We start from the raw sequence: 23,273 nt of genomic DNA on the forward strand, positions 1-23,273 counted from the left end.
CCCTTATTTGTTAGATTACTTGAGTAGTTGAGATTTGATATGGATTTTAAATTATCATGTAAATAAGTACAATGACTAATACAAGACTGTGGATACAACAAATTCACGTTTCATTATATGCTCTTTTAGTACGATTAAATGCATTACGTATTTGACAACTATCCTAGGGGTAAAAATAACGATCTTGTTCAATATATTGTCTTTTTTATATTTGCTTTCTAATTGTCTTAAGATGATTGTTTGATACTTGTTTTCTAAAGCTAAAAGTACCATGATGAACAAGATAGAAAAGCAAAAGGAAAAAGCACATTGCATTGTACAATGGTTATATTATATTTGTACTGAGATAAAGAAGCATCGTGAGAATGGGATGTGATATGAGGGTCGAATTTGACTTCAACCGTCTTTTCTTTTCCTAGGACCATCGAGAGATTTCAGCCACTAGTTACACATGATGGTCTAATGTTGGGGATTCGTAGAGAAATTTTCGAGGAACTATGATGTGTCTGTAGTTTTATACATTTCCAAAGAAATTCGAAAATCTCTTGGATGTACCTACACATTTCCAACGGAAATAAATAATCCAGATATTTCAAGAACGCTATTATGTTTCTTCGGAAGTTCTTTGGAACTTCCTATTAATTGTTGGTTTTAACAGAAGAATAAGAAGAAAAATATAGCTTTTTTATTGTTTAGATGAACTAATTTATAATAGATCTTATTTTGAAGACACCAATCTATAATATCAATCTATATTAATAGGCTACTTTTTAGATGAATGATGCATATAATTACTATATTGACATTACTACTAATCATTGCATTGTTTTTTGAAAAAGTAATTTTCTTTCTTTTTCTTTATATATATATATATATATATATATATATATATATATATATATATATATATATATATATACACACACACACACACACACTAGCTGTCTACCCGCGCAAAGCGGCGGACGACGAATAATTTGATCTCTTTAGAGTTAAAACCATTTTGCGTTCACTTCGAGAAATGAATATTAAATGACATTTATTTCTCAAGAGCATTACTAAATCATATTGAAGGGGTGTTTGGCTAAGCTTTTTTAAAACAACTTATTAGGTTCTACATTACTATAAGTTAAAAAAGTGTTTGATTAAAATAACTTATTCCGGTGGGGAACCTTTAATACGTCATTTTTTTCATAAGTTACTCTACACTTACTTATTAACTTATAAGCTAATAAACTAATAAGCAATAAGCTTTTTTGCCAAACACACCCTAAATGGTTATTACTTCCATTTATACATACCCAAACCACTTGTACTGTTTATCGTCATCTCTTTTTTTTTCGTTTTTCTTAATTCCTTTATTAATTTAATGTCCTACTAAGTAAAATGCTAAAATATATAAATAATAGTTTATAAAAATAAACCTTTAGAATATCAGGTGTTTGATTTAAAAGTCGATAAATAAGCATTTGAGAAGGCCAAAATACTCAGGTGTCAACTTATTCATTGTGATTTTAAACCAAATTTGGTCACAAATTAAAACATTTTCAACGATGGTATGTAATTCAAGGATTCATATTGATTTAGGTTCTCAAAACCTTAAAATATTGAACAAAATCTATATAGAACCTTATAATAAGGACAATAATCACTGTAATCAGGAAGTCCATGTGATGAAACTTGATATTATAAGGACCAATGATGAAAAAGGTTTTATTTTTAGACTAAACAAGATGAAAAATATACAAACTACCTTAATCATTTCAAATCTTGTGTTTAACCGTTCTTTATTGCAAAAGTAAGATGCCAAAATATACAAACTAATGATAATACAATGCTCTAATTGACCCTCTTGGTTGAGTTCTTTGAACCTGCAAAGCCAACACATTAAAAAAACATAGTAAAAACCTTTTTATGAACAAACCTGATATAATAAAGCCTTCACCCAATATATTTATAAGATAAAAATACAAAAAGTTAAAAATGATGAAATCAATTACAAGTAAGGATTAAAATAAAACCTGTTAAGAAAAAGCCATCTGCAAAAGGGATATTTGAATCAACATATATTTTCTGATGGTTTTAAATTTTGAATTATTCGAAATTCAGGGAAGGAGATAGAATTTGTTGAGAAATATAAAGAATCAAAACACAGGTTAAAATTTAATATTATTTTATTGATGACTACTTGTAGTATTAGCTTAATGATTTGAACATCTTAAAAAAATAATATTATTATATTCAATCTATTTTTAGAACTAGTGAGATTTCTTTTATAAAATAATATATATATATATATATATATATATATATATATATATATATATATATATATATATATATATATATATATATATATATATATATATATATATATATATATATATATCGTATAGAGTAATAATGGATTTAAATTACCGAAAAAACGACGGCTATTCCCATAAATATAATATTAATATTAATAATAAATATATAAATAATTGTATTATTAAAACTATGATGGTATTAATAATAACAAAGATGTGGATAATTGCTTCTTTATAATTATTGGGTTAACAGAAAAAGAAAAAGCAAGGTTTTTTTTTTTTTTCTGAAGTAAACTGATTTCTGATTTCAAGTTTGGAGGATTTAAATTAAGGGTAAATAAGAGTCGGATTTTGAGGAAAACCGAACCTAACAAGCTAGTTTCAGTTTTCAGCTTTTAGAGCCCATTGCTTGCAATTTCTGAATGGTTTCAATTTCTTGATTTATGGGTTGGTTTGTTATGTTCAACTTACAAGTTCATGAGTTTTAGGTTTAAACACATGAGATGTGGTTTTAACTCATTTTCCAGCAATGTAAACAAAATAGATTATATTACCTTTCATTGTTCCAACCATTTAAAACAAATCAAAAATATCAACATCAACTAAATACAAGGAAATATTACCACTAACAAGTTTAGAAGTCTATAAGCAAAACATGAAATACCAACAACGTAAAATAGAAAGAGTAAAATAGAAAGAGTCTGATTCAACCAAAACATGAAAACATCATCAAAACACCAATCTTCAATCCTTACTTTGGATTAGGTTCCTTGTAAATATTAAATAATCCGTATTCTAATAAAAGAATAGTTTTATTCTCCTTTTGACATGTATCACCTTATTAGACCTCTTAATTAATGCATATTTTATTCTTCTTTTGTAATGTGTCACCCTATTATATCTCTTAATTAAGATTAATAATTGTCACTTATCAACTTATTGATTATTCATTTTAAATTTTAAATTTTAAATTTCCACTCTATCTACATTAAAACAAAAATTAAAATAAAATTAATACAAATTATAAAGTGATATAATTTCACATATTTATTTAACTTAATGATTATAATTTTATATAACTAAAAAAATCTCTTAACTAATAATTTATTTAAAATAATTGATTAATAACTTTGAATTTTTAGTATAAAAGTTCAATTAATTTTGTAACCGTGGTTTCCACGGGTTATAAACTAGTTAGAAATATATCAATGGTCAATTTACGGTTGGTTTCTACAGAAATCACTCAGGTCGGTTTTAATGGGTTGGTTTTCTAAACCCAAAATTGAACTGTAACGCCTGTGTTTCTGGGCTTGCTATTTTCAGCAATGTAATAGTCTAGGTTAACCTTTGTAACCCAATTTGAAATAATAAGAATGTATTATTTGAGTATTATGTGTTTCGTGCTTAATTGCTTAATTATGTGATATGATTAATTAAGAATAAAATGAGCGTCAAAATTTAAGTGTAAAATAAACTTGATATCTTTGGATAATGTTGTAGTAGTTGAAATAAGGTTTCCGAATATATAAAGAATGCCGAAATCCGAGTTATAACGAAGAAGTTATGACCTGTCGAAGTTTCGCGACAGAACCGGCAACGCGAAACGACGTAAAAAGTCAAATTTACGTTAGAGCGATATTTAGCCTTAGTAATCCAAAAGAAAGTCGTAGATTTCGTTAAACTGAGAGCGTGGATAAAAAGAACGCCCAAATCTGACTTCGTATGGGGAAATTATGATTTTCTGAAGTTTCGACGAGGCAATATACAGCCCGAATACTCGATTTGAGATCGAGCGGTTCTTAGCCGAAACAATCTAAACGAGAATTGCAGATCTCGTTGTTAGTAGCGAAACGATAAAAAGCTAGGCGAGAACGGACGTCGGACGAAGAAGTTATGAATTTATAACGAAGTTTTTCTGTCCCGACCTCCTAAAAATAAATAATAAAAATAAAAGTCAAAATTAGCCGACGGAGTCTAAATGAAAGTTGTAGAGTATGGTCTGACCGACTTGTGGATATAAAGAACGTCGAAAACAGAGCTCGTATGCGAAAGTTACGCAATTTAGAAGTTCGACAAGTCAAATTACGCTGAGCGTAATTTGAGTACGCCCAGCGTACTCAGGAGGAGGCAACTTGTCTGACCAATACTCGAGTGACACCGATCGACGCATGCAGTGACATCAAAGTACGCCCAGCGTAACCAATCTACGCCCAGCGTAAATTGAGATTACGCCCAGCGTAATCCCAGACCCCCAACTTATAAATAGAAACCAAGATCAGCCATTTTCTCTTGTTCAAACTCTTTCCTCTCTCTAGTTTTTCCTCGATTTGCGTGCTGTTTGTACCCCGAAGCCCCGGTAATATTCCCGAGCCCCGAAGTAAGATCCGAAGCCCCGAGCATCCCGAAGAGCGTTATTCCCGAGCCGAAGCCCTGCCCGCGAGGAGCTCGGTTTTGTGAAGATCTTCAAGATCTGCGGAGAAACACCTCTTCTACAAGCTGTAGTGCTGCCTGATCATCTTCTGATCAAGTGAGTGTGTAGTTATTTTCATTCCAACGCAATATTATGAAGTATTTTATATAAAATATGTGTTATGTGTATATATTTGGTTGTTATACGTGTGAGTGTATATTCACTCTCTTCTATCTTATAGATCTGATGTATTCTCTATGAAATACGTGTTATGTGTGTATGCCTCATCTGTTATATGGAATATGTATTGATTAAAGCATGTTATACAGGTTTTTAAACAATGTATAAAAAATGTATATTTTTATCTACTAATATGTTGGGTAGAACATGGGTAGATAATTGGTGTGAAATAAATAGATGAGAGGCCTCAGTGTTATTGGTGTTATTCTAAGTCATTCAGCAGAGTATGGATGACGACCACGGACTATTCTAGACTGTCCTGTGGAACACTAGCAGGCTCATTACCTGTAGGTGTTGTGAACAACGTGTTCACCGGTGTACTCTATCCCCCACATGGTTGCCTTTAGGACACTTATTGTTGAGGAAGCCCCTCTGCAGTAATGTACGTCCCGATGAAAATCCTGAATTAGGTTCCTTATAATAGATGTTATTTTTAGGGACGTAAAGTGAGGATAACGGGAATGGGTAATCGGGTTTATTGTTGATTGTTGAATTAAATATAATTATTTATTGTGGGTTGAAAACCCTACATGCTCACCAGACTCCCAAGCATGACCCACTCAGTTTATTTGTATTACAGGAAGTGGCGCAAGAGCTTAAGATGGGAGAATCATCAAGTTGTTTTGTTTACAAGTCTGTATATGTATAAATTTGTTAAATGACTTGTAATGCTATCGTTTATGCTTTATGATCTGTATCGGAACATGACATCCCGACTTTTGATTATGAAATGAAATCATATTTCTTTACGAAATGTTTTGATAAATATCTATTTTATCATGTTTTGTTTTTGGGAACAAATTCCGCATCTCTTTTAAAATTAAAAGGATTTACTCTGAAAATGTTTAAAAAGCATAAATGAAATCGGTCTTTTCTGGTCGAGATTTTGGGGATGTCACAGTTGGTATCAGAGCATTAGTTTAAGTGAACTAGGAATTTGTAGGATTTCTAAACTTAAACATAGAATGCTAAGTGGAGATTGCGAGGTGTGTATCTGTTAAATTTTAGACACAAGCACTAGTTTATTTTAGGAAATTTGCCTAAAATGCTTTTATATGCTAAATGTTATATGTTGCCATATATGATATTATTTGTTCGGATCTACGGTTTGTTGCCAACCAGATCTGAAGGTTTATGTGTTTAGGATTCTAAGCGTATGTCTACGATATTAGACCTAGCATGTAATCGTTTTGGAGTGATAAGGATGATTTGAATATCTATCGTGAATGAAGAGCTAAATTTCACCTTATTCGGTGTATAGATCAAAAATTGTGAGAACAAGAAGCGGTGTTGGAAACGCAAACGAAAACAGGAATTAACCGCCTGTAATTCAACAAGTAGCTATTGAAGCTGCTACACCAGAACAAATCACCATGGCTGGAGTGCAAGCCATGATTCGGGATATGTTAGCCGAACAAAGGGAAGAAATGCGACAGATGTTGCATGGAAATAGGGACGAACCTATCATACCTAATGTGGAACCCGAACCGATTCCCAAACGATCGGAGGAAGGGAACAATAGTCACATTGTGAGTCAAATTGGGAGTCAAGAAGAACGAAGGAACAATCCGGAAAGGAGAAACAACAACGATGGGCGAATGTACAAGAATTTCTTGGGCGCCAAACCGCCAAGTCTTTCTGGGAGCCCAATGCCTGTTGAAATTATGGATTGGATCTCCGAAATGGAGATGGTATTTGAAAGTTGCGACTGTAGCAACAAACAGAAGACTGTCTTTGCAGTTAGGCAACTGAAGACTGGAGTCTTGAGCTGGTGGAAGTTGTTGGCAGATACTATGCCACGAGGAGAAGCTTTGAAAATGTCATGGGAGGAGTTCTTGGAACAACTAAGGGCGCAATATTGTTCAGAGATAAATCTAATTGATCTGAACAATGAGTTCCAAAACTTGAAGAAAGGGAAGATGAGTGTAGATGACTATGCTACGACATTCACTGAGAAAATGAAGTTATTTCCGTACCTAGTGCCAACAGAACTTTGCAAGATTGAGAGGTTCGCTAATGGACTGCCTTCCGACTTTGGTCCGACAGTCAAGATGGCAACTACTCTGAAAACGGCTGTTCGAGCAGCTAAGAACGTGGAGGCCCAACAGAAGGAAAAGGGTATGGAAAGGATAGATGTTGGTGAAAAGAGGAAGTTCGAGGGATCTTCAGGATCCAGCAAGAAAAGTAAATTCTCGAAATCTGGTTCGAGAGGAAGTGGAGGAAAGGTAGAGGCGAAATGGTGCGACAAGTGCAAGAAGAAGCATCATGGGAAATGTGACGGGGAAGTGGTCATATGCTTCAAATGAGGAAAGCCAGGGCATTATGCCAACGACTGCACCCTCAACAAGAATGTTTGTTATGGTTGCGGTGAGGAGGGGCACATCTCAAGGGATTGTCCGAAAAAGAAGAAAGCAACAAGACCCAACATTCCGCCAAAGCCGAAGGCGAGAGCATTCCAGATGACACTAGAAGCTGCTAAGGATGAAGTTGATGTCGCTTCAGGTACCTTTCTTGTTAATAATTTGCCTGCCCAAATTTTATTTGATTCTGGAGCTAACTACTCCTTTATATTGCATGAATTTGTTAGAAAACTAGCTTTGCCTGTTGTTAGACTAGATAATGCTTTATTAGTCGAAGTTGCTAATGGCAAGTTTGTACATGTTAGCCATCGTATGAAAAACATTTTAATTGATCTAAATGGGAATAACTTCCACGAGGAATTATTGCCTATAGAACTTAATGGTTTCGACATCGTATTGGGAATGGATTGGATAAGAGCCAATGACACCGATATATTGTGCAGAAAGAAGATAGTCAAAGTAAACCCGCATGGGAAGGAATCATTTATGGTGTATGGAGATAAACACAGAGTAAATTCTGGAATCATTTCTCTAATGAAAGCCAAAAAATGTTTGACCAAAGGATGTACATCATACTTGGCATTCGTGATCGATGCTAAGAAGGAAAAGAAGGTGATGCAGACTATTCCCGTTGTATGTGATTATCCGGAAGTATTTCCCGAAGATCTTCCTAGATTACCACCTGATCGACAAGTGGAATTCCGTATTGACTTGTTACCCAAAACAACGCCGATTGCAAAATCACCTTATCGATTAGCATTGACGGAGATGAAGGAGCAGATGACGCAACTTAAGGAGTTATTGGACAAAGGTTTCATTAGACCTAGTTCATCACCCTGGGGAGCGCCGGTGTTATTCGTAAAGAAGAAAGATGGAAGCATGAGGATGTGCATTGATTACCGAGAGCTGAATAAGGCAACAATAAAGAATAGATATCCGTTGTTGAGGATTGATGACCTGTTCGATCAACTTCAAGGTTCGAGCTATTTCTCGAAGATCGACCTTAGGTCAGGATATCATCAGCTGAAAGTAAGAGAGCAGGATATAGAGAAGACTGCATTCAGAACACGATATGGGCACTACGAGTTTATGATTATGTCGTTTGGACTAACCAATGCTCCAACAACATTCATGGATTTAATGAACAGGGTTTGTAATCCGTTCCTAGATAAATTTGTGATAGTGTTCATAGATGACATTCTGATTCACTCGAAAAGCCAAGAGGAGCATGGCAGACACTTGCGAGAAGTGTTGGAAGTCTTAAAGAAGGAGAAGCTATATGCTAAGTTCACCAAATGCAATTTTTGGATTCGAGAAGTCCAATTATTGGTTCACGTGGTCAACCAAGAAGGGATAATGGTTGATCCAGCGAAGATCGAAGCTGTGATGAAGTGGGAACAACCAAAAAGTCCCACGAAGATCCGAAGCTTTTTAGGATTAGCCGGATATTACCGAAGGTTTATCCAAGTTTTTTCTTCGATCACTAGTCCATTAACAGCATTGACCCACAAGGGAGCTACTTATGCTTGGAGTGATAAGCATAAAGAAGCGTTCGAGAAGCTAAAGAAGAAACTATGAGAGGCACTGATACTTTCTCTACCTGATGGAGTTGAAGACTTTGCTGTTTATAGCGATGCGTCTGGTGTTGGATTGGGTTGTGTTTTGACCCAAAGAGATAAGGTGATCGCGTATGCATCTCAACAGCTGAAAGAGCATGAAAAGAACTACCCGACTCATGATTTGGAGTTGGCAGCGGTGGTTTTCGCTCTGAAAATATGGAGGCATTACCTCTATGGCACGAAGTGCAAACTTTTCACTGATCATAAGAGTCTCCAATATCTCTTTGGTAAGAAAGAATTGAATATGAGGCAACGACGCTGGCTAGAATTACTTAAAGACTACGACTGTGAGATACTTTACCACCCTGGTAAAGCAAATGTTGTTGCTGATGCTCTCAGTCGGAAAGTCAATCTTGAAAAGAGAAGGCCGAGAGCGTTGAGAATTGAAGTTGTCTTGACTATTTTAGAAAGTATAAAGAAAGCTCAAAGCGAAGCTTCTGAGAAGAATGACCGAAAGGAGGAACGTTTGGGCAAAACGTTGGTGTTCGGTGTAAACAGTCATGGACTGAAGGTGTTCCAAGATCGGATTTGGATACCTAAGACAAGAGGAGTCAGATATCTTCTGATGGAAGAAGCTCACAAGACCATGTACTTGATTCATCCCGGTAGCACTAAAATGTATAGGGATCTGAAACCCTACTACTGGTGGCCGACGATGAAGCTTGACGTTGCAAAGTATGTGGCCGAGTGTGTGACTTGTGCAAGAGTCAAGACACAACATTAGAAACCGTACGGGAGTTTAGAACCATTGCCTGTGCCTATGGGTAAGTGGGAAGCCATTGTTATGGATTTTGTCACTAAACTGCACAGAACAAAGAATGGTCATGACATAATTTGGGTGGTCGTTGATCGATTCACTAAGAGTGCGCATTTCATAGCAGCCAATGAGAAATGGTCTATGGAAAAGCTTGCGAACTCTTACGTGAAGGAAATTGTGAGGCTTCACAGTGTTCCACTAACAATTGTGTCGGATCGTGATAGTCGTTTCACCTCAAGATTTTGGAAAAGTCTACAAAAGGAATTGGGTACCAAGTTGTGTTTAAGTACAGCTTACCATCCGCAGACATATGGTCAGAGCGAACGCACAATACAAACACTTGAAGATATGATAAGAGCATGTACCTTAGAATTCCAAGGTAACTAGGATGAACATTTACCTTTGGTAGAATTTTCCTACAACAATAGTTTCCACTCAAGCATTAAGATGGCACCTTATCAGGCCTTGTACGGGAAGAAGTGTCGTACGCCATCTTGTTGGCTTGAGGCTGCGGAAAAGCATTTTATGGGACCCGAGTTAGTTCATCAAACTGCTGAAAAATTGAAAATAATTAGGGAAAGAGTGTTAGCAGCTAAGGATCGTCAAAAGAGCTATGCTGACAACAAGCGAAGACCGATGACTTTTGAAGTTGGAGATTCGGTTTTTCTTAAAGTCTCGCCGTGGAAGGGACTTATAGGATTTGGTAAAAGGGGAAAATTAAGTCCAAGGTTTATTGGACCGTTTAAAGTTCTTCAGAGGATCGGGAACCAAGCTTACAAGCTTGAACTACCAGCAGAACGGAATGGAATTCATAACACTTTCCATGTGTGTTATTTGAGGAAGTTCACGGGAGAAGTTCCCGACATGATTCCACTTTCGGAGTTAAGAATCGATGAGAACAAAAGGTTGATTGAAGAACCAGAGGCAATCGTTGACCGAAAGACTAAGAAGTTGCGACGTAAGATGGTTGAGTTAGTGCTTGTCCGATGGAAACACACGAATGGGCCGAATCTCACCTAGGAGACGGAGAGTGACATGACGGGTCGCTATCCGCATTTGTTTGTTGATGTGTGATTCCGGGGACGGAATCATTCTAAGGTGGAGAGAATTTTAACGCCTGTGTTTCTGGGCTTGCCATTTTTAGCAATGTAATAGTCTAGGTTAACCTTTGTAACCCAATTTAAAATAATAAGAACGTATTATTTGAGTATTATGTGTTTCATGCTTAATTGCTTAATTATGTGATATGATTAATTAAGAATAAATTGAGCATCAAAATTTAAGTGTAAAATAAACTTGATATCTTTGGATAATGTTGTATTAGTTGAAATGAGGTTTCCGAATATATAAAGAATGACAAAATCCGAGTTATAACGAAGAAGTTATGACCTGTCGAAGTTTCGCGACAAAACCGGCAACGCTGAACGACGTAAAAAATGAAATTTATGTTAGAGCGATATTTAGCCTTAGTAATCCAAAAGAAAGTCGTAGAGTTCGTTAAATCGAGAGCGTGGATAAAAAGAACGGCCAAATCTGACTTCGTATGAGGAAGTTATGATTTTCTGAAGTTTCGATGAGGCAGTATGCAGCCCGAATACTCGATTTGAGATCGAGTGATTTTTTGTTGAAACAATCTAAATGAGAAATGAAGATCTCGTTGTTAGTAGCGAAACGATAAAAAGCTAGGCGACAACGGACGTCGGACGAAGAAGTTATGAATTTATAACGAAGTTTTTCTGTCCCGGCCTCCTGAAAATAAATAATAAAAATAAAATTCAAAATTAGCCGACGGAGTCTAAATGAAAGTTGTAGACACTACTAGAAAAACAGCCTTTTACGACGCTAATTGCGCGTCGTAAAAGGCTCAGACGACGCGCAAATGCGCGTCAAGGAAGGCCCTGTCATAAAGAGAGACGACGCGCATTTACAACGCTCATTTACGACGCACAGTTACGACACGCGTTTACGACACGCAATGCGTATCAAGAAAGGCCCTGTCTTAAAGAAAGACGACACACATTCGCGTGTCGTAACCTTACGCCGCGCGTGTTAATGACACACAATGCGTATCAAGAAAGCCCCTATCAACAAAGGCCATTTCATAAATGAAGATGACACACATTTTTGCATATCGTAATTTTAATTTATTTTTAAAAAAAAATTATTTATTGATTTACTTATTTTCATATTAAATTTGCATTTCATGTCTCATAATGGAAAATAAAATACCATATACAAATAATACAATGCATTGCACAAAAGTTAATGTTATACAAATAATCATTCCAATAGTAGACAAATGTAATACATCAAATGTGAAAAAAGATGAAGTCATCAACTAATAATAGTTGAACTACAAGAACTTGTTGCCCACCTTCACAACATCCGAGCTACTTTGCTTGACATTGTATATGCACATCAACAAGACCTACAAATTTGATAATGAAACTATTAGATTCATATAAACTAACAAATCTTAATATGTAAAAATGAGAATAACTATACTTAGTACTTACATTTACTGCTGACACGTAAAAAATCCCAAAAAAATATGGTGGATTTTATTTTTAAGTATGTGTGATGCAAATTCATCAGGAACATCTTCTTATTAATGCTAGTTCTATCTTGCATTTAATTTTAATCTTAATAGCATTTTGACAATCTTTGTTATTGTTGAGTTGGAGCCAGTGGAAGAAGCTTCAGTTTTCAATGGGCCATCCTAAAAGACAATCATCAAACAAAATATTTTATAATTCCAAATTTTTTTTATATATAAAATGCTCAAAGATCAAATTTTTCTCCAAAATGCTCAAAGAATATTACCCAATTTATTGTTCCAGTTGAGACAAAAAGCCCTTCTTCCTTAAAAATAGGAAGAGACTCTCTTGTAAGCATAGACTCATCCACAACACTTCTTCCTGCAATTACTTTCCCCTGAACACAAGATTTAATTCCTCATATCAAAAGCCCTAATCCTTAAACTATTTTATTGAAATTGTAACGTGAATTATGATGTTCCAACTGAAAGTTAACAAGACTTACATCTTGTGGATATTAGTGACTGTAGACATATGATAGCCACAAGGGTATAAAGGTCAAAACACTAACAAAAGCAATATACTTATATGAGTAAAAAATATTGGCATTTTGAAAAGCAATATACTTATATGAGTAAAAAATATTAGCATCAAGTTCCACAACATGTGAAAACTTTAGAAGAGAATTAGTAACTACCTCTTTTCATCATTTGTCATGCAAATAACAGAGCCAGAATGATTCTTGTCTACACAGATCCTGTTTGGAGTCTATGTAGACAATAACTTGTTAAGAACAAGAATCACCATTTACACGGATGTAAGCTAAGTCCTTGAAGCTCTTTTCTACAACCTGCATTGTATCCCACAAGAATTACAACACTTTCTTTTCTGTATTTCGAAATTACTTGGCGCAAACATACAAATTGATAACAAGTAGAAAACATGCCAAAATTACTTTACAAGACTATATGTTAAAATAAAATAAAATAAAATAAAATAAAAAATGTTACCGACTTAATCAACCTTAGTTGGCGGGAAGTAAATCCATCAAGTTTGATGGCTGGACAAATTTTAAAGAAGATGGTCTCAAACTGATCAATTGAAGCATTAGAGTCATTAACAATCCAGCTTGACCCTCCATTTCTAACATGTAACAGATCATCATGCCATTCATTAGTTTTGTTTTTCATTCTCTCCACAAAAAAATGTTCAATCAGCAAAATATGCCAAATTAGCGTAAACCGGGAAAAAATGTAAAATGAATAAAATCAAAGAATTGGATAAAAATTATTGGAAAAAAAAGCTTTGGATAAAACTATAATTTTTTACAAACTTAAGGATTTTCTTGTGAATCTCATTTTAAGAAAATGTGGAAACCAACAAAAAAGCAAAACTGAGGGTTACAACCAGAGAAAAAAAGTGTAAACCCGATAAAATTGTTTACACTTGAGGTTTTTTGTTGGAAGTAACAAATGTTTGAGTAGTTTGACCAATTCAAACAGTGGGGTCTTCAAGTGTGGTTGATCTGTGATGCGTGGATAAGCTGCCTTTTCATTAAGCTGATTTTGAGACCATAAAAGCATTCTTAATAAACTTGTAAGCTTTGGATCTGTCAAATCAATTCTCATTCAGTCAAATGCTAAAATAAATATAAAGCTTCATGGATAATTGGATTAAAAAAAAACTAACCTTTTTCATGGCTTTGACTTGTAAGGATTGCATCATTGACCTCACTTGCAGTTTTTAGGTGTTGAGATATGTCTAAAAGATCTCCAACAGGTCTATTCTTCACATCTTCAAATGCCAGAAGGGCAAGTGTTCTCTCCAACTCCTTTAGAAAGCTTTGCTGCAATGATGGGAGTTTATCAGATAAAGGGCATTTTGGGCATATTAAATTAAATATTATTACTATAAGAAGGATCAAAAGCTACATTTTCCTCTACCCTTGGAGCAAGCTCCTCCTGTGCAAATTCCGGAGTTTCTTCAATCTTTCCATTTCTAATCAATTATATCAACCTTTGCTGTTGCAGATGGAAAAACAACTGTGGATTTGTATCTAGAATCTGCATAAAACATTTGTCACATCAGCATTTTTATCAAGCAAAAGGTTAGTTTTTTTACCTATAGTCACATACAAGACATAATGGGAAAAGAAGCCCCTAAGTCTTTAATTTTACACATTAGATCAGTTAAAAAATCTATACCCATTTTTACATATATGGGTTGAAATATTCAAAAAGAAAATAGTAAATTGTCTAGAATGCCCTTCAAATACTTGTAATCATGACAAGAAGCTAACCTCAAGATTCAAATCATTAACTTTTTCAATTGCATCTTCAATATTCCCAGATTGAACAGCTTTTTTAACAGCCATACGGTCTGTAATGGTTGCAAGATCTATATCTGCTGTTTATATATTAAGGAAATTCATATAAAGGTAGAAAATGATTCAGATTGACACATTAAAATTAACAAAAACTCATTAAAAAGATGAAAATGGATACGTTCTGTTTCAGATTCCATTCATAACTTTTCTGCTGCATCAACATATCCCTCAGTGACAAGAAAATTCATAACCAATTTGTTCATGTCTTCTTTTCAAATTTTAACATCATTAAGCTTTTTCTCCCATTCATCCTTTGTTATTACCTTCTTTGAAGTAGCCTATATATAATAATAAAATTTTAAAATAACAATATTGCTAAATCCATCACAAGAACAAGACTCGAAGAGCTTTCTTAATACCATCTATAAGTTTTGTGTTCAAATACACAATTGGGCTGTGATAGTTGCTTACCTTTGCTTTTTCTCTTATTTTAATTCTTTTCTCCTTCTTGCATACAACCTATTTAAGAGACGGATTTGTGGATCGTTGGTCCAGATTCTCAAAGGTTCCAACTTTTCTTCCTGAAATAAACAATTTGCTCAAGGAATGTGTGATTGGCAATAATAAATAAGTAAATAATTCATTTATGTTACCTCTGTAAGATCATCAGGGAGATGAAAAGTGTGACGTTGAAATGGGGTTCAATGACCAAATCAGGGGAAAATCGTACCTTAAATGAAATGGTAGCCGAGTTGTTGATCCGAGCCCTAGAAATTGCTGTTGGTTTTGCGTCTTCTGGTTCGGCTTCGCGTTGATATTTAGGAACTGGAAGGGATTGTTGTCTTGTTGGCCTTGATCTTCTACTAGAATTGTTACATAATCCTTCTAATATCGAAGAGCTAATAGGTCGATGGCAGAGGAAGGTGTGAAAAAGATGCGACGTTGGCGGAGGGGCTACGATGGTAGAGGGTCGACGACCAGGAAATAGCACAAAGTGGTGGTCGGAGTGTGAGGGGAGTAGTTAGCGGTCGATTTAGGAAGGGGAAAGAAGTATCGCCTATTAGGGTAAAGAGGGAAGTGAAAGCGGGCTAGGGTAAAGAGGGAAGTGAAAGCTGGCTTTTCTAATTTTTGGGTTTTTCTTTTTCCCACTTATTACTAAAGAGCGCGTTTCATTAAAAAATATAAAGTGACATGTTTAGACGACACATGTTTTATAATCAGTGCCGTCCGTGTTTTTTTTTTCTAACACTTATTCTAGGGCACGCAAAATTGCGCGTTCTAAATACTTAAAATTTCTAGAGAGCTGACATTATTTTTAGGTCACGTGCTTTTGCGTATCATAAATCACCGTGTGTCATAAATTGTGCGTCATTAAAGGTCTGTTTTCTAGTAGTGAGAGTATGGTCTGACCTACGCGTGGATATAAAGAACGTCGAAAACGGAGCTCGTATGCGAAAGTTACGCAATTTAGAAGTTCGACAAGTCAAATTACGCTGAGCGTAATTTGAGTACGCCCAGCGTACTCAGGAGGAGGCAACTTGTCTGACCAATACTCGAGTACCACCAATCGACGCATGCAGTGACATCAAAGTACGCCCAGCGTAACCAATTTACGCCCAGCATACTGAGTACGCCCAACGTAAATTGAGATTACGCCCAACGTAATCCCAGACCCCCAACTTATAAATAGAAACCAAGATCAGCCATTTTCTCTTGTTTAAACTCTTTCCTCTCTCTAGTTTTTCCTCGATTTGCGTGCTGTTTGTACCCCGAAGCCCCGGTAATATTCCCGAGCCCCGAAGTAAGATCCGAAGCCTCGAGGATCCCGAAGAGCGTTATTCCCGAGCCGAAGCCCTGCCCGCGAGGAGCCCGGTTTTGTGAAGATCTTCAAGATCTGCAGAGAAATACCTCTTCTACAAGCCGTAGTGCTGCCTGATCATCTTCTGATCAAGTGACTGTGTAGTTATTTTCATTCCAACGCAATATTATGAAGTATTTTATATAAAATATGTGTTATGTGTATATATTTGGTTGTTATACGTGTGAGTGTATATTCACTCTCTTCTATCTTATAGATCTGATGTATTCTCTATGAAATACGTGTTATGTGTGTATGCCTCATCTGTTATGTGGAATATGTATTGATTAAAGCATGTTATAAAGGTTTTTAAACAATGTATAAAAAAAATGTATATTTTTATCTACTAATATGTTGGGTAGAACATGGGTAGATAATTGGTGTGTAATAAACAGATGAGAGGCCTCGGTGTTATTGGTGTTATTCTAAGTCATTCAGCAGAGTATGGATGATGACCACGGATTATTCTAGACATTCCTGTGAAACACTAGCAGACTCATTACTTGTAGGTGTTGTGAACAACGTGTTCACCGGTGTACTCTATCCCCTACATGGTTGCCTTTAGGACACTTATTGTTGAGGAAGCCCCATGAAAATCTTGAATTAGGTTCCTTATAATAGATGTTATTTTTAGGGACGTAAAGTGAGGATAACGGAAATGGGTAATCGGGTTTATTGTTGATTGTTGGATTAAATATAATTATTTATTGTGGGCTGAAAACCCTACATGCTCACCAGGCTCCCAAGCCTGGCCCACTCAGTTTATTTGTATTACAGGAAGTGGCGCAAGATCTTAAGATGGGCGAATCATCAAGTTGTTTTGTTTACAAGTCTGTATATGTATAAATTTGTTGAATGACTTGTAACGCTATCGTTTATGCTTTATGATCTGTATCGGAACATGACATCCCGACTTTTGATGATGAAATGAAATCATATTTCTTTACGAAATCTTTTGATAAATATCTATTTTATCATGTTTTGTTTTTGGGAACAAATTCCGCATCTCTTTTAAAATTAAAAGGATTTATTCTGAAAATGTTTAAAAAGCATAAATGAAATCGGTCTTTTCTGGCTGAGATTTTGGGGATTTGGTTTTTGAAATTTGAACCAAAACCGACAGTTTTGGTTTTTCGATTTGGATTTCGATTTCGATTTCATCAGTTTTTTCGATTTTTCGGCTTTTAAGTTTCCGGGTTCAGTTTTGTTCAGACTTAACTAAATTACAAAAAAAAGAATAACGACGTCTGAACCACGGAAAATAATACTAATAATAAATATGTTTAAATAATTTCAATATTAAAATTATGATAATATTAATGATAACGAATAGGAGAATAATTGCTTCTTTACATTGAGGACAATAAACACTTTTATGTTTTTTTTTGAAAGTTCTTGTTTTTTTAAAGAAATTAATAATATTTAAATATTATTAAAAAAAAACCTTATGATATCATCTTAAATAATGAAACCCTTAACTGTATTTGGATCATAGATTTTTCACACTTAGATCACTTTATGACATCACCAACCAAAGTTTTGGTAAAAACTCTTTTTTCCATCAAGTGTTACCATGTTTAAAGGTAACTTACCGTGTTACCTTTAATACCCATTGAATTTTCATAATAGATATTATATCAAATCTTATAAAATCAGCAGCTTAGTTATAGAATTTTTATTGATGTTTTGTAATATTTAATTGCTTACCATATTAATTCTTCTAATTACTTCTAATTGATTTTATACATAGTAAACTGTTTTTTATAAGTCAAATGATATCTCTACAAAAAAGAAACTTATAAGGAATGTTATATTATATTTCAAATTTAAAATTAAAATACATTTCAATTTATTTACTTCATCTTTTTTATCGTTTTATATCTTCTGTACATAATACATAATTCTAACATTTTTATTCTTCAATTTACGCAGGAACAGTTGACATACTTCCTATGTAGAAAAATAAAGCAAAAACTTCTCCAACCTTGTCATCGACGATCAACAATATGTTCTTCATTGTGTTATCATTTTCTGTTTCACACTTTCATTTCCTGTTATCAAATCATTACATACTTTCATGAACTCAAATTTCAATCTTCACATTAATCTAATTAGTTATTTCAATAGATGTGTTTCCAATAAAACCATTTACTTTGATTTTATTCGTTTTCCTCCTATTATTTAATGTCTCTGTCAATGTTTTTATTGTTTTTGTTTAAATTAAAACTTCAGAATTAAAAAGAGTTTCAATTTCATTCACTTTTGCCTTTTATGGAAAAGAGTTTTAATTTCACACACTTTTGCCTTCAATACTAATAATGCAAAAGGCAAATATGGAAAAGAATTTTTTATCCCTTCATAGTAGGATACTTTTATTTTCTACAAATTAACATAACACCAATGTACTTGCGAACCAAAAATACATTTGTATTCTATTTTTATATTTGTATTGTTATTCTAAATTATTGAGTGCTATCAGTTTGATATATTTTCCCATACAAAAGAATACCGGTGTATCTCTGAATTATAAATACAATGTTATTCTATTTTTTTTATTTGTATTGCTCTTTTAAATTGTTGACTTCTGTCACCTTTTTACATTTGTATTTTTGTTCTAAATTATTGAATGTTATCAATTTGACATGTGTGTTGTTATAAAAGAATAGTAGTATTCTTCTGAATCATAAATACAATGGTATTCTGTTTTTTATTTGTACCGCTCTTCTAAATTACTAACTACTATCAATTTGACATAATTGCTCTTTACTTACTTCAATTTTTTTTTGTTAGATATAGATGTTTGTTTCCATTTAGTGATTGTTTTTTGTTTCTAATCAACACCTCACATTTGACCATTTACTGTGGCAAGTAATATTTTTTTTCATTTTTTTTTATAATTGATTGGATTTCATGGAATAAAATGATGTAATAAGATGGAATATAAATTTTTGTATTTTAATAGTACCTGATGAATAAAATAAAAAGAATATGAGGCTAATGGAACTGTCGTCTAAAAGTGTAGTTGATGAATACATTATATAAGACATGGATTTTGTTTCTTTGTATTGTACTATTAATATTTTAATATATTTCCCCCATTTATGATACAAATTTTCATTTCAGAAAATAATTTCTTCATACCCCCTAATTGTCGAGTTACTCAAAACCTTACCAAATTACATTCAACATTCATGTCTTATAACATCATACACCCGAATGTGCAATCTAAATTTAATTTGCCAAGGTTGCCGCTTTCACAAATAACTAGTCAAGGTAAATTATTGTTATTTCTTTTGTATTATATTTACCTTCAGATCTTAAATCATATAACATCAATTTTAATTTCCAATATATTAACTGTTATCGTTATTTTTTTTAATACATATATGTCTATAATGTTTAATTTGTATAAGTTATTATTTTCCTTTAATATCCTATCACATGAGGCTTCAGGTTGTTTGTTGAACTAATGATTTGGATATGAAAAAAACATTTGCTGATTGGATTCTTAAAATTGGTGAAAGTAGTATTGGTGGTTTTAATGATGGTGAAGATGAAGTTAAATTTCTAGAAGATGTTATCGTTCGCTTTACAAGTGACCATATTCATTAAGTCGAATCGGCCATTTATCCGTCTTTTGAAAACCATCTTGATGATCCATCATATTTTCAAGATAAATCTATTTTGGTCCCTACAAATGAAGAAGTTGATGCTATCAATGACTACATGTTAGGATTGATGAAAGATGAATGGAAAACATATTTCAGTTTAGATTCTTTATGTGAGATAGAGTGAGCAGATTGTTTTGAGGAATCAATTTACTCTCTGGATGTATTGAATGCTTTAAAGGTATCTAAAATTTCTAACCATAAACTTATACTAAAAACATATGTTCCAGTCATGTTGCTTGGTAATATCGACTAAGCCAAAAGTTTTTGCAATGGTACTAGGTTACAAATTGATAGGATTGGAGAACATGTCACTGAGGCACGTATTATAGCCGGTAGATTCTTCACTGAGACTACTTATATACCTCGCATAAAGTTAACTATGTCTGATAAAAGAATCCCTTTCCGTTTTCAGTAGAGATAATTCCACGTAGTTGTTTGTTTTTCTATGACCATTAACAAGAGTCAAGGACAATCATTATCAATTATTTGATTTCAGTTGTGTAGACTTTTCTTCATTCATGGTCAGTTATATATAGTTGTTTCTTGCGTAAGAAGTAAAAAATGCTTCAAAATACTCATATGTGACGAGGAAGGATGTCCAACAGATAAAACAAAAAATGTTGTCTAGAAAAAGATCCTTCAACGATTATGGATATTTAGACATTTCATTTTATTTTTTAAACTTTTCAAGATAATCAATAACGAGAAGTATTTTTCTGTTACTTTATCATTTTTTTAATTATTGTATCGATTTTTTTATTACTTTACATGTATTTTTTTATATGTTCCCCTGCGTTTTATGTGGATCATAATCTAGTTTATTATAATTAGTGTGTTTCATAAAAAAAGGAAAAGGTGGAGGTTTTTTTTTTTTTTTTTTGTGTTTTATCTAAATGAAGTGATTATGATTTCGTTGATGATATTTAAGGTTGATCGTTACGGGCCCGTTAAGAGGTGTTATAGCCAATGTGGTCAAGCTTCAACGAAGTGGTAACGACACAAACACCCCCCCTCCCCCAATTCGTCTCCCGTTGCTATGAAAATGAATTGTTACGTACTTTTTTCAATTGAAACGTTCAAAAAAGCCGTTGTCGAACGGTTAAAAGAAAAAAAAATACCTATTACCTTTTATATATAAATACACATATATACATAATTTTATCCTACATCAATCTTTTCTTACACCCATTATTAAACAAAATCAATCTCATTTTCAATCAAATTATGGAGCAAAACCCACATATTTCACACCCTCCCTGGCCGATCGTGGGAAATGCCGAATGGTGATAGTAAAAAAAATTCCAAATCACAGAGTGCCAATCATAAATACCTATCTAATGAAAGTCTACAAGTCTTCATGCCGATAATCCTTCCTTGAATGGATCTCTACTCCATCCTAGTAACACATGCGATTTTTGAAAACGTCAACATAATGTTGGTGACTTTACAAATTTTTATAGTTTTTGGCTTTTATTGGGTTGTATTATTTTAAGAATCTTTTTTCTTTTAGAAAAACATTTTTTAAATTATTTTATCAACCCTAGCTTACTATCTTTTAGGATATCTAACGATCTTATCTTATTATTTTTGTAGGATATATTTATTTATCCTACTTTACTATCTTTATAGTATATATGTCGGTCATTTATTATTCTCTATATGATATCTAATGATTATATCATATTATCTCTAGGATATCTAACGATCCTATCTTATTATCTTTTAGGATTGTTATCTAATCCGAACACATTTTATCTACCATTCAAAGGAGTCATTAACGGTAGTCATACTCTAAGGTGATCTTATGTATTACCTTATGTATTACCCTAAAGCCTCCATAATTGACGTTGTTTGACTAGTAATTGTGCCCCGCCACAACACTTCATCAGATATCGAAGAGTGAATAATAAGAAAGTTATCTTGTCGGGATTGTAGCTAGCAATCGCATGTCGGGTTGTCAGTCCTCATATAGACCTATACATATCTTTCTAGCTCTCACAAGATTCACGATTATAGGTATCTAGGGAATGCCACATTTAATCAATGCATTTGGACGAATTAACAACTCACTAACGGATTGACCTTAGATATTTATATTTTATCTTTTATCTTTTATCTTAATCATTCCTATGGATTTCCTATAACTATCACAATATAAATCTTTTATCTTATATTAGAGAATTATAAACTTTGATCTCATAATTTTGTATATAATATGTATATATATATATATTCTATTTTGCGATATATATATCTATGTACCCTAATTATGGTATGTACTAAGTATATTGCATATCCTTATATTTTGACCAGCATAACTTCTAGGTATTACACTATCCTATGGATTTTTTCATTATAACATCTAGGTATAATCTTTTACTAGATTGTTGGGCATCATATCTCTTAGATATAATATCATAGCTTAACACTATGCATAGTATCTACAACTACATTATCCTAAGGCTTTACGCTTTATAAAATGATTTGATATTCATAACTATAAATATATTTTTATAAAATCATTTGAGAAGCATGTATCCCCCTCCCCTATAAAACATTTAAAAAAGGTAAAATAGGAGTCGTATACTCACTCTAGTAGTGTATTCTGAAGCATTTGATCCGTTGCATGCAAAGCTTCACGCCATCGAGAAGATCTCCGAAACAGCTTGAGATGTATAGAGAAAGTGTTTGGAAGAGTATTTGGGATGAGAAAATCAAAAAGTGCGCACCTCTATTTATAGGGGTTGTGTGCGCGATGCACTTTATTCACGGCATGCACTCGCTTTGTGGCTCCATCAAGAGCATGTCATGTGTCGCACTTCTGATGGTCCACATCTGCCTAATGACTAATCTTCGACGAATCTGGGTGACAGATGTGTGCACCGGGCAAGACGTACACCTGACGTGCACCTCTAAATCTTTTATAAAAATTCATATCTTCCTCATATGAATCTTGTTTTCTACACTTTTTATATATTTATGTAGCTCTCTTGTAGTTTTACAACCTGCCTTAAGGTCGCATTGTCAAATTTTGACTTTCGTTTTAAACACGTATTTTATATTTTTTCTAAAAATCATATCTCATTCATACGAACTCCGTTTTTGACCTTTTGACTTTCAAAGTGCTTACCTCAAGGGTTACTATGATTTTCCTTTTATTGATATTATCTGAAACTCAACTAATCTCTT

At 33.7% G+C, this 23,273-nt stretch overlaps 1 pseudogene; it reads right to left on the reverse strand.

Annotated features, from left to right (window-relative positions):
- Positions 1-13,723: 13,723 nt before the first annotated feature.
- On the reverse strand, positions 13,724-18,026 carry LOC145046235 (protein GID8 homolog; annotated as a pseudogene).
- Between the last annotated feature and the right edge of the window lie 5,247 nt (positions 18,027-23,273).

This window comes from Lactuca saligna, chromosome 5 (assembly GCF_052625555.1).
Source record: "Lactuca saligna cultivar CGN05327 chromosome 5, ASM5262555v1, whole genome shotgun sequence".
Taxonomy (NCBI): domain Eukaryota; kingdom Viridiplantae; phylum Streptophyta; class Magnoliopsida; order Asterales; family Asteraceae; genus Lactuca; species Lactuca saligna.